Below are 12,558 nucleotides of genomic sequence, written 5' to 3'. Positions count from 1 at the left end.
CTGGCCACTGGGATTCCCTGGAACACTGGTGCCAACCCAATCACAGCAAAGCAAAACACCCCACAACCAATAGAATTCCTGTGGTATTTTCCTCTCCTCCTCCCACTTTTTTTCCCTCTTCCCCCCCCCCCTCCTCTCTCTTTCCTACAAATTGGGAACACCCATTGTCTGGAACAGATAGAGACATGACCTCACTGGTGAGTGAGGACGCAATATCAGGCCCCAGGAATGCGCTAGTCACACATAGTACCCCCCCTACACAGTGCACTACTTTGACCACAGCCCATAGGCTCCTAACGTAGAGACTAGGGTGCTTGATTGGGACACCTTAATAGTTGTGATCTCTTGCTGTTAGGGAGACGTTTCCTGTGCGTTTAAACCAAACAGCTTTATTTTAGCCTTTTTATAGAAGTGGGTGAACAGGAATACAGACCCAAACCAATGCTCAGCAGTTTAGATCGTTGGGCCACACCAGCACACACACACACACACACACTGAAGTTAAATTACAGGTTGCCCGGTCGAGACAGTCATGCACACAAACTCTAGTAATGATACATTATAACCTCATTCCAACGTTGTGTTTTTCAAACATCTGTGACTGAGCCCACGTTGCATACAAACCCATTCATTCAGAGAACTTTCCAGAGATAAGACACGGACTCAAAGAAGGTACGGCAGATTTTTTTTATTTTTATTGATTTTAAATGTTTGAGCGATACTTTTGAGACCAATGCTTATGATAATATTGATATAGATCATATCACAACAAAGTCATGAAAAAGTTGCATTGTGTAGAAAACTTAAACCAAAATTGAACAACAAAGTGTTCACTTCGATTGGACATTGACACGGCAGCGGTATCATCAATACGGTGATTGATTGGTCCACTGCTTTGCTTTGGCGTCATGGCGATTGTGTCAATCTCCAGTTATACATGGGATACTGTACATTGAACTCGTCACAAAAATCCCTCACCTTTATTTTCCAATCTGAACCTGTGCTAACCCCTCAACCTTACAGTTCTCCTGGGGGTGATGGTACATCTATAAAGAGACAAACATAACACACTTGGCTTCTGAAAAGATGTTGAGGAGACGGGATGACATTTCCCTTTGATTTAGCTCTCACATCTTCTGCTCAGCTTTTTCTCAAACAATGTGAGACAGGATGAGAGGAAATTGAGGAAGGACTTTTTAAAGATGTTTTGGATCAGGAAATGAAGAATGGCTGGTATAAGTGAAGGTTTCAGACACTGTTGGACTAAAACACCAGCTCAACAGAACCCATCCTATCTAAACAGTCTTCAACAGAACCCATCCGATCTAAACAGTCTTCCACAGAACCCATCCGACCTAAACAGTCTTCCACAGAACCCATCCGATCTAAACAGTCTTCCACAGAACCCATCCGATCTAAACAGTCTTCCACAGAACCCATCCGATCTAAACAGTCTTCCACAGAACCCATCCGATCTAAACAGTCTTCAACAGAACCCATCCGATCTAAACAGTCTTCCACAGAACCCATCCTATCTAAACAGTCTTCCACAGAACCCATCCGATCTAAAGTCTTCCACAGAACCCATCCGGTCTAAAGTCTTCCACAGAACCCATCCGATCTAAAGTCTTCCACAGAACCCATCCGGTCTAAAGTCTTCCACAGAACCCATCTGATCTAAACAGTCTTCCACAGAACCCATCCGATCTAAACAGTCTTCCACAGAACCCATCCGATCTAAACAGTCTTCAACAGAACCCATCCGATCTAAACAGTCTTCCACAGAACCCATCCGATCTAAACAGTCTTCAACAGAACCCATCCGATCTAAACAGTCTTCCACAGAACCCATCCGATCTAAACAGTCTTCCACAGAACCCATCCGATCTAAACAGTCTTCAACAGAACCCATCCTATCTAAACAGTCTTCCACAGAACCCATCCAATCTAAACAGTCTTCCACAGAACCCATCCGATCTAAAGTCTTCCACAGAACCCATCCGGTCTAAAGTCTTCCACAGAACCCATCCGATCTAAAGTCTTCCACAGAACCCATCCGGTCTAAAGTCTTCCACAGAACCCATCCGATCTAAACAGTCTTCCACAGAACCCATCCGATCTAAACAGTCTTCCACAGAACCCATCCGATCTAAACAGTCTTCCACAGAACCCATCCGATCTAAACAGTCTTCCACAGAACCCATCCGATCTAAACAGTCTTCCACAGAACCCATCCGATCTAAACAGTCTTCCACAGAACCCATCCGATCTAAACAGTCTTCCACAGAACCCATCCGATCTAAACAGTCTTCCACAGAACCCATCCGATCTAAACAGTCTTCCACAGAACCCATCCGATCTAAACAGTCTTCCACAGAACCCATCCGATCTAAACAGTCTACCACAGAACCCATCCGATCTAAACAGTCTTCAACAGAACCCATCCGATCTAAACAGTCTTCAACAGAACCCATCCTATCTAAAGTCTACCACAGAACCCATCCGATCTAAAGTCTTCCACAGAACCCATCCGATCTAAACAGTCTTCCACAGAACCCATCCTATCTAAACAGTCTACCACAGAACCCATCCGATCTAAACAGTCTTCAACAGAACCCATCCGATCTAAACAGTCTTCCACAGAGGCCATCCGATCTAAAGTCTTCCACAGAACCCATCCGATCTAGTCTTCCACAGAACCCATCCGATCTAAACAGTCTTCCACAGAACCCATCCTATCTAAACAGTCTTCCACAGAACCCATCCTATCTAAACAGTCTACCACAGAACCCATCCGATCTAAACAGTCTTCAACAGAACCCATCCGATCTAAACAGTCTTCCACAGAACCCATCCTATCTAAAGTCTTCCACAGAACCCATCCGATCTAAACAGTCTTCCACAGAACCCATCCGATCTAAACAGACTTCCACAGAACCCATCCGATCTAAACAGTCTTCCACAGAACCCATCCGATCTAAACAGTCTTCAACAGAACCCATCCGATCTAAACAGTCTTCCACGGAACCCATCCGATCTAAACAGTCTTCCATTGTTTCGACCAGTGATGGTCCGAAGCAATAGAGAAAAGCCACTGGCAACAGAACAAGAGGTTGGCATCAGAGCATAAAGATCGGCATCCTAAACAACACCATATTCCCTATATAGTACGCTACTTTTGACCAGAGCCCAACAGTAGTACACTGCATAGGGGATAGGGTGCCATTTGGGAAGCGGACAATAAAAACACCAAAAACATTTAAAAACAGTAAAAACTCCAAGGCAAATTGCCTCAAGGCTTGAAAATCCTCCTTTAAACCCGTCTCCTCTTCATCTACACTGACTGAAGTGGATTTAACAAGTCACATGTACAACTACATGATGATGATGCGATGAGGTTCAGACATAGTCGGTGATTGACTTGTGAAGAAGCACGTTGGCACCGTTGAGGTAGAGCTCATCGTTCACGATAACATCCTCCCCCAGGACCGTCACATTCTCCATACGCACCTGAGAGAGAAGACACACGCACACCTGAGAGAGAAGACACACGCACACCTGAGAGAGAAGACACACACACACCTGAGAGAGAAGACACACACACACCTGAGAGAGAAGACACACACACACCTGAGAGAGAAGACACACACACACCTGAGAGAGAAGACATACACGCACACACACCTGAGAGAGAAGACACACACACACCTGAGAGAGAAGACATACACACCTGAGAGAGAAGACACACACACCTGAGAGAGAAGACACACACACCTGAGAGAGAAGACACACACACCTGAGAGAAAAGACACACACACCTGAGAGAAAAGACACACACACCTGAGAGAGAAGACACACACACACCTGAGAGAGAAGACACACACACACCTGAGAGAGAAGACACACACACACCTGGGAGAGAAGACACACACACACACCTGAGAGAAGACACACACACACCTGAGAGAGAAGACACACACACCCCTGGGAGAGAAGACACACACACACCTGAGAGAGAAGACACACACACACCTGAGAGAGAAGACACACACACACCAGAGAGAGAAGACACACACACACCAGAGAGAGAAGACACACACACACACCTGAGAGAAGACACACACACACCTGAGAGAGAAGACATACACGCACACACACCTGAGAGAGAAGACACACACACACCTGAGAGAGAAGACATACACACCTGAGAGAGAAGACACACACACCTGAGAGAGAAGACACACACACCTGAGAGAGAAGACACACACACCTGAGAGAAAAGACACACACACCTGAGAGAAAAGACACACACACCTGAGAGAGAAGACACACACACACCTGAGAGAGAAGACACACACACACCTGAGAGAGAAGACATACACACACCTGAGAGAGAAGACACACACACACCTGAGAGAGAAGACACACACACACCTGAGAGAGAAGACATACACACACCTGAGAGAGAAGACATACACACACCTGAGAGAGAAGACATACACACACCTGAGAGAGAAGACATACACACACCTGAGAAGACATACACACACCTGAGAGAGAAGACATACACACACCTGAGAGAGAAGACATACACACACCTGAGAGAGAAGACATACACACACCTGAGAGAAGACATACACACACCAGAGAGAGAAGACATACACACACCAGAGAGAAGACACACACATGACACACAGACATATATAATATTTTCAGTTTTATTTGGCTACATATTCAGTTGTAGATCAATCAGACCTGGCTCACATGCTGTATGTATAGTGAGACAAAACATTAAGAACACCTGCTGTCATGTCATTGACTGACCAGGTGAATCCAGGTGAAAGATATGATCCCTTATTGATGTTACCTGTTAAATCCACTTCAGTCAGTGTAGATGAAGGGGACGAGACGGGTTAAAGAAGGATTTTTTTAAGCCTTGAGACAATTGAGACGTGGATTGTATACATCTGCCATTCAGAAGACCAAATATTTAAGAGCCTTTGAACGGGATATGGTAGTAGGTGCCAGGCACACCGGTTTGTGTAAAGAACTGCAAAGCTGCTGGATTTCTCACACTCAACCGTTTCCTGTGTGTTTCCAGAAGAACGGTCCACCACCCAAAGGACATCCAGCCAACTGGACACAACTGTGGGAAGCATTTTAGTCGACATGGGCCAGCATCCCTGTGGAACGCTTTCGACACCTTGTAGAGTCAACATGGGCCAGCATCCCTGTGGAACGCTTTCGACGCCTTGTAGAGTCAACATGGGCCAGCATCCCTGTGGAACGCTTTCGACACCTTGTAGAGTCGACATGGGCCAGCATCCCTGTCATAAACGCTTTCGACACCTTGTAGAGTCAACATGGGCCAGCATCCCTGTGGAACTGCTAGGATTTTCGACACCTTGTAGAGTCAACATGGGCCAGCATCCCTGTGGAACGCTTCTGCTGACACCTTGTAGAGTCGACATGGGCCAGCATCCCTGTGGAACACTTTCGACACCTTGTAGAGTCGACATGGGCCAGCATCCCTGTGGAACGCTTTCGACACCTTGTAGAGTCAACATGGGCCAGCATCCCTGTGGAACGCTTTCAATACCTTGTAGAGTCCAATGCCCTGACGAATTGAGCAATGACAGGTTAGAACAGGGCATGTTTTCATAAACCTGATCGAGGATCAGGTCCTGTCCATTTAAAATCAGGTTAAAACAGGGCATGTATTCATAAACCTGATCTAGGATCAGGTCCTGTCCATAGAATCGTATTCATTTTGATCTAAAAGGCAAAGCTGATGCTCTGGATTCCTACTGCGTGTGAAGTCCTGTTCTTCTGCTGGTCCTGAGGCGCCCCCTTGTGGGACGTATGTGTAAATGTGTGGTCACAGTGTGTATGGGCCTGAAACCTTCTACCACCTGTCTACTAGTGCATATTCAGAAACAACCCCTAGCCTCTAATCCTTCCACACTTGTGTAGATCTGATAGGAAGGATAAGGAGTCAGCAATATGGAGGAAATACCACCAAGCCAACCAGAGGACAGCAATATGGAGGATGTACCACCAAGCCAACCAGAGGACAGTAATATAGAGGAAGTACCACCAAGCCAACCAGAGGACAGCAATATGGAGGATGTACCACCAAGCCAACCAGAGCACAGCAATATAGAGGAAATACCACCAAGCCAACCAGAGCACAGCAATATAGAGGAAATACCACCAAGCCAACCAGAGGACAGCAATATGGAGGATGTACCACCAAGCCAACCAGAGGACAGCAATATGGAGGATGTACCACCAAGCCAACCAGAGGACAGCAATATAGAGGAAGTACCACCAAGCCAACCAGAGGACAGCAATATGGAGGATGTACCACCAAGCCAACCAGAGGACAGCAATATAGAGGAAATACCACCAAGCCAACCAGAGCACAGCAATATAGAGGAAATACCACCAAGCCAACCAGAGGACAGCAATATGGAGGAAATACCACCAAGCCAACCAGAGCACAGCAATATAGAGGAAATACCACCAAGCCAACCAGAGCACAGCAATATAGAGGAAATACCACCAAGCCAACCAGAGCACAGCAATATAGAGGAAATACCACCAAGCCAACCAGAGCACAGCAATATGGAGGAAATAACACCAAGCCAACCAGAGCACAGCAATATAGAGGAAATACCACCAAGCCAACCAGAGCACAGCAATATAGAGGAAATACCACCAAGCCAACCAGAGCACAGCAATATAGAGGAAATACCACCAAGCCAACCAGAGCACAGCAATATAGAGGAAATACCACCAAGCCAACCAGAGCACAGCAATATAGAGGAAATACCACCAAGCCAACCAGAGCACAGCAATATAGAGGAAATACCACCAAGCCAACCAGAGCACAGCAATATGGAGGAAATACCACCAAGCCAACCAGAGGACAGCAATATGGAGGAAATACCACCCCTAGTTGAGAGGTGAGGCTGTCCTCCCCATTGGTTCTGGTATAGACAAGGTGCAAATAACGTTTGCAATTCGGCAGACCCCGTGTAACACCTGCACAGGATCGGTACATCCGAACATCACACCTGCGGGACAGGTACAGGATGGCAACAACAACTGCCCGAGTTACACCAGGAATGCACAATCCTTCCATCAGTACTCAGACTGTCCTCAATAGGCTGAGAGAAGCTGGACTGAGGGCCTGTAGACCTGTTGTAAGGCAGGTCCTCACCAGACATCACCGGCAACAACGTTGCCTATGGACACAAACCCACTGTCGCTGGACCAGATAGGACTGGCAAAAAAGTGCTCTTCACTGACGAGTCGCGGTTTTGTCTCACCAGGGGTGATGGTCGGATTTGTGTTTATCGTCGAAGGAATGAGCATTACACCGAGGCCTGTACTCTGGAGCAGGATCAATTTGGAGGTGGAGGGTCCATCATGGTCTGGGGCGGTGTGTCACAGCATCATCGGACTGAGCTTGTTGTCATTGCAGGCAGTCTCAACGCTGTGTGTTACAGGGAAGACATCCTCCTCCCTCATGTGGTACCCTTCCTGCAGGCTCATCCTGACATGACCCTCGAGGATGACAATGCCACCAGCCATACTGCTCGTTCTGTGCGGGATTTCCTGCAGGACAGGAGTGTCAGTGTTCTGCCATGGCCACCGAAGAGCCCGGATCTCAATCCCCTTGAGCAAGTCTGGGACTTGTTGGATCGGAGGATGAGGGCTAGGGCCATTCCCCCCAGAAATGTCCGGGAACTTGCAGGTGCCTTGGTGGAAGAGTGGAGTAACATCTCACAGCCAGAACTGGCAAATCTGGTGCAGTCCATGAGGAGGAGATGCACTGCAGTACTTAATGCAGCTGGTGGCCAAACCAGATACTGACTGTTACTTTTGATTTTGACCCCCCCCCCCCCTTTGTTCAGGGAAAAATGATTCAATTTCTGTGGAATGTCTGTGGAACTGTGGTTCAGTTTATGTCTCAGTTGTTTTATCTTATGTTCATAAAATATTTACACATGTTAAGTTTGCTGAAAATAAACAGTTGACAGTGAGAGGACGTTTCTTTATTAGCTGAGTTGATATGGCTGATGTAGCCATATAGCCAGGCTAGCTAATGTTGCTAACAAGCTACTGTAGCTAACCATGAGCTAGTTAGCTAGATAATAGTGTACTGTGTTAATGTAAATGCATGTAAGACAGTTCACAGAAAGGTACATTTAACAAATTTAGCCAATTCATTTATTACTAATACATTTAAATTAAATCTAGAGATTTTTTTTTTACCTTTGCCTCGATTCAGCAGATTCTCGTCGAGATCGTCATGGTGACGAAGCATTTGTAGTTTTGTATGACAGCCACATGAGCATTTCTTTATTTAAAAAAATAATATTTGTGGTCGGCGTCCGCATGAAGTCACCTTGTCCGAGAGAGATTTACACGGTTATCAAAACCTCACACACCAGGGAACACGAAACACAGCCCTCATTTTGCAGTGTTTCTAAATCCACTATAACATCTATTGTGGAAAAACTATTTGGCTGCTACGTTTAATGGGTATTATGACTCATAGTAATTTAGAGCAGCAACGAACAAAATCGTTCCCAAATTACAAACTGAAATACTGTAATATCGTTCTAAAAATTGTGTTTTGAGGTTTTCCGGAAAAAAAATAAACGGAATGGAACTAAGCAAAGGCAAAATCCTAGAGGAAAACCTGGGTCAGTCTGCTTTTCACCAGGCACTGGGAGATAAATCCACCTTTCAGCAGGACAGTAACCTAAAACGCAAGACAGTAACCTAAAACACAAGGCCAAATCTACACTGGAGTTGCTTATCAAGAAGACAGTGAATGTTTGAGTGGCCGAGTTACAGTTTTGACATACATCTACTTGAAAATGAATGGCAAGACCTGAATAAGGTTGTCTAGCAATGATCAACAACCAATTTATAAGAGCTTGATGAATTGTGAATAGAATAGTGGGTAAACGTGGGTAGAGATTTGGGCCAGTAACTGAAAGGTGGATCAGAAACCCTGAGCTGACAAGGTTTTTATTGGTACTCCAACCACTACTGGAATCTGTTTGGTCACATAGTCACAATGTCCAACAAGACTGCAGATATAAACACCTTTCTTTGGTGCTTTGCTTTTATCGAAGTTCTCCAATTCAGAATGGCCTCATGCATTATTGCTTAATCAGGATACTTCTAGAAGGATCAGATTAGCCTGTGGCATATTTAATATGAGGGTCGGAAGTTTACATACACTTAAGTTGGAGTCATTAAAACTCGTTTTTCAACCACTCCACACATTTCTTGTTAACAAACTGTAGTTTTGGCAAGTCGGTTAGACATCTACTTTGTGCATGACGCAAGTCATTTTCCCAACAATTGTTTACAGATTATTTCACTTATAATTCACTGTATCACAATTCCAGTTGGTCAGAAGTTTACATACACTAAGTTGACTGTGCCTTTAAACAGCTTGGAAAATTCCAGAAAATGATGTCATGGCTTGAGAAGATCCTGATAGGCTAACTGACATCATTTGAGTCAATTGCAGGTGAACCTGTGGATGTATTTCAAGGCCTACCTTCAAACTCGGTGCCTCTTTGCTTGATATCATGAGAAAATAAAAAGAAATCAGCCAAGACCTCAGAAGACAGATTGGAGACCTCCACAAGTCTGGTTCATCCTTGGGAGCAATTTCCAAACACCCGAAGGTACCACATTCATCTGTACAAACAATAGTATGCAAGTATAAACACTATTGGACCACCCAGCTGTCATACCGCTCAGGATGGAGAAGCGTTCTGTCTCCTAGAGATGAACGTAGTTTGGTGCAAGAAGTGCAAATCAATCCCAGAACAACAGCAAAGGACCTTGTGAAGATGCTGGAGGAAACAGGTACAAAAGTGTCCATATCCACAGTAAAACGAGTCCTACTCTCAGCAAGGAAGAAGCCACTGCTCCAAAACCGCCATAAAAAAGGCAGACTACAGTTTGCAACTGCACATGGGGACAAAGATGGTACTTTTTGGAGAAATGTCCTCTGGTCTGATGAAACAAAATAGAACTGTTTGGCCATAATGACCATTGTTATGTTTGGAGGAAAAGGGGAGGCTTGCAAGCCGAAGAACACCATCCCAACCGTGAAGCACGGGGTGGCAGCATCATGTTGTGGTAGTGCTTTGCTGCAGGAGGGACTGGTGCAGCACAAAATAGATGGCATCATGAGGATGGACAATTATGTGGATATATTGAAGCAACATCTCAGTCAGGAAGTAAAGCCTCTAGCAGCCCGAAGAAGACTCTAGCAGCACGAAGAAGACTCTAGCAGCACGAAGAAGACTCTAGCAGCACGAAGAAGACTCTAGCAGCACGAAGAAGACTCTAGCAGCACGAAGAAGACTCTAGCAGCACGAAGAAGACTCTAGCAGCACGAAGAAGACTCTAGCAGCACGAAGGAGACTCTAGCAGCACGAAGGAGACTCTAGCAGCACGAAGGAGACTCTAGCAGCACGAAGGAGACTCTAGCAGCACGAAGAAGACTCTAGCAGCACGAAGGAGACTCTAGCAGCACGAAGGAGACTCTAGCAGCACGAAGGAGACTCTAGCAGCACGAAGGAGACTCTAGCAGCACGAAGAAGACTCTAGCAGCACGAAGACTCTAGCAGCACAAAGAAGACTCTCGCAGCCCGAAGAAGCCTAGCAGTTGAAACATGTTGCAGTTGTTTTTAGACAGTAAGAATGAAATACAAAATAAGAGGAAAAAAAACAGACACAGAAACATTTCTTTCTTAAATAAATGTTTTATAGCTCACATTCAAAGTTGTCATAAAGATGTCATATTATAATTCTTAAAAAAATATCCATCCATGCAACAACAACAAAAGGAAAAAGATACTCTCGGGTAATATATATATATTTTTCTTCTACAAGTAATTTCTCAGATCTATGGAAACACTGATAACATCAATCACAGAGGAAGAATTCCCACTTCTTCTTCTTCTTCCAGATCCCTTTATTGACTTCCTTTTCATCTTTTGTAACATTTTCATTAGTATATTCCATTATCTTTGTTCAAAATGGCACCCTATTCCCTATATAGTGCACTACTTTTGACCAGGGACCATTGGGCTCCCGAGTGGTACTGCATATCAGTGCTAGAGGTGTCACTACAGACCCTGGTTCGATTCCAGGCTGTATCACAACCGGCCGCGATTGGGAGTCCCAAAGGGCGGCACACAATTGGCTCAGCGTCGTCCGGTTTTGGCCATCATTGTAAATAAGAATTTGTTCTTAATTTACTTACCTAGTTAAATAAATATGAATAAAAATACAAGTAGTACACTATAGGGAATAGGGCTCTGGTCTAAAGTAGTACACTACAGGGAATAGGGCTCTGGTCTATAGTAGTACACTACAGGGAATAGGGTGCCATAGGGTTCTGGTCTAAAGTAGTACACTATAGGGAATAGGGCTCTGGTCTAAAGTAGTACACTACAGGGAATAGGGCTCTGGTCTATAGTAGTACACTACAGGGAATAGGGCTCTGGTCTAAAGTAGTACCTATAGAGAATAGGGTTCTGGTCTAAAGTAGTACACTACAGGGAATAGGGCTCTGGGTAGTACACTATAGGGAATTCTGGTCTAAAGTAGTACACTATAGGGAATAGGGCTCTGGTCTAAAGTAGTACACTATAGGGAATAGGGCTCTGGTCTAAAGTAGTACACTACAGGGAATAGGGCTCTGGTCTATAGTAGTACACTACAGGGAATAGGGTGCCATAGGGTTCTGGTCTAAAGTAGTACACTACAGGGAATAGGGTGCCATAGGGTTCTGGTCTAAAGTAGTACACTATAGGGAATAGGGCTCTGGTCTAAAGTAGTACACTATAGGGAATAGGGCTCTGGTCTAAAGTAGTACACTATAGGGAATAGGGCTCTGGTCTAAAGTAGTACACTATAGGGAATAGGGCTCTGGTCTAAAGTAGTACACTACAGGGAATAGGGCTCTGGTCTAAAGTAGTACACTATAGGGAATAGGGCTCTGGTCTAAAGTAGTACACTATAGGGAATAGGGCTCTGGTCTAAAGTAGTACACTATAGGGAATAGGGCTCTGGTCTAAAGTAGTACACTATAGGGAATAGGGCTCTGGTCTAAAGTAGTACACTATAGGGAATAGGGCTCTGGTCTAAAGTAGTAGACTATAGGGAATAGGTGAATAGGGCTCTGGTCTAAAGTAGTACTACTATAGGGAATAGGGCTCTGGTCTAAAGTAGTACACTATAGGGAATAGGGCTCTGGTCTAAAGTAGTACACTATAGGGAATAGGGCTCTGGTCTAAAGTAGTACACTATAGGGAATAGGGCTCTGGTCTAAAGTAGTACACTATAGGGAATAGGGTTCTGGTCTAAAGTAGTAGACTATAGGGAATAGGGTGCCATAGGGCTCTGGTCTAAAGTAGTGCACTACATAGGGAATAGGGTGCCATAGGGCTCTGGTCTATAGTAGTGCACTACATAGGGAATGGGGCCCTGGTCTATAGTAGTGCACTA

At 45.0% G+C, this 12,558-nt stretch overlaps 2 long non-coding RNA genes across 11 annotated transcripts; both read right to left on the bottom strand.

Moving 5' to 3' along the window:
- Positions 1-1,593: 1,593 nt before the first annotated feature.
- LOC127932022 (uncharacterized) lies at positions 1,594-4,622 on the bottom strand. Of its 7 annotated transcripts, none has more exons than XR_008143600.1 (4): positions 4,575-4,622; positions 4,333-4,530; positions 4,157-4,204; positions 1,594-3,630 (listed from the first exon to the last, which is right to left on the bottom strand). It is a non-coding gene; the product is annotated as an uncharacterized LOC127932022 (long non-coding RNA). The 7 variants fall into 7 exon arrangements; XR_008143598.1 differs by lacking the exon at positions 4,157-4,204 and adding an exon at positions 3,683-3,730; XR_008143602.1 differs by having other exon boundaries at positions 4,337-4,530.
- Positions 4,623-10,788: 6,166 nt separating this feature from the next.
- LOC127932021 (uncharacterized) lies at positions 10,789-12,218 on the bottom strand. Of its 4 annotated transcripts, none has more exons than XR_008143592.1 (2): positions 11,662-12,218; positions 10,789-11,568 (listed from the first exon to the last, which is right to left on the bottom strand). It is a non-coding gene; the product is annotated as an uncharacterized LOC127932021 (long non-coding RNA). The 4 variants fall into 4 exon arrangements; XR_008143593.1 differs by having other exon boundaries at positions 11,697-12,218; XR_008143595.1 differs by having other exon boundaries at positions 11,732-12,218.
- Positions 12,219-12,558: the final 340 nt, after the last annotated feature.

The sequence above is a fragment of the Oncorhynchus keta genome, chromosome 10 (assembly GCF_023373465.1).
Source record: "Oncorhynchus keta strain PuntledgeMale-10-30-2019 chromosome 10, Oket_V2, whole genome shotgun sequence".
NCBI lineage: Eukaryota > Metazoa > Chordata > Actinopteri > Salmoniformes > Salmonidae > Oncorhynchus > Oncorhynchus keta.
Note: the sequence above shows the minus strand (reverse complement) of the source record. Positions and strands in the feature narration are given on the sequence as shown.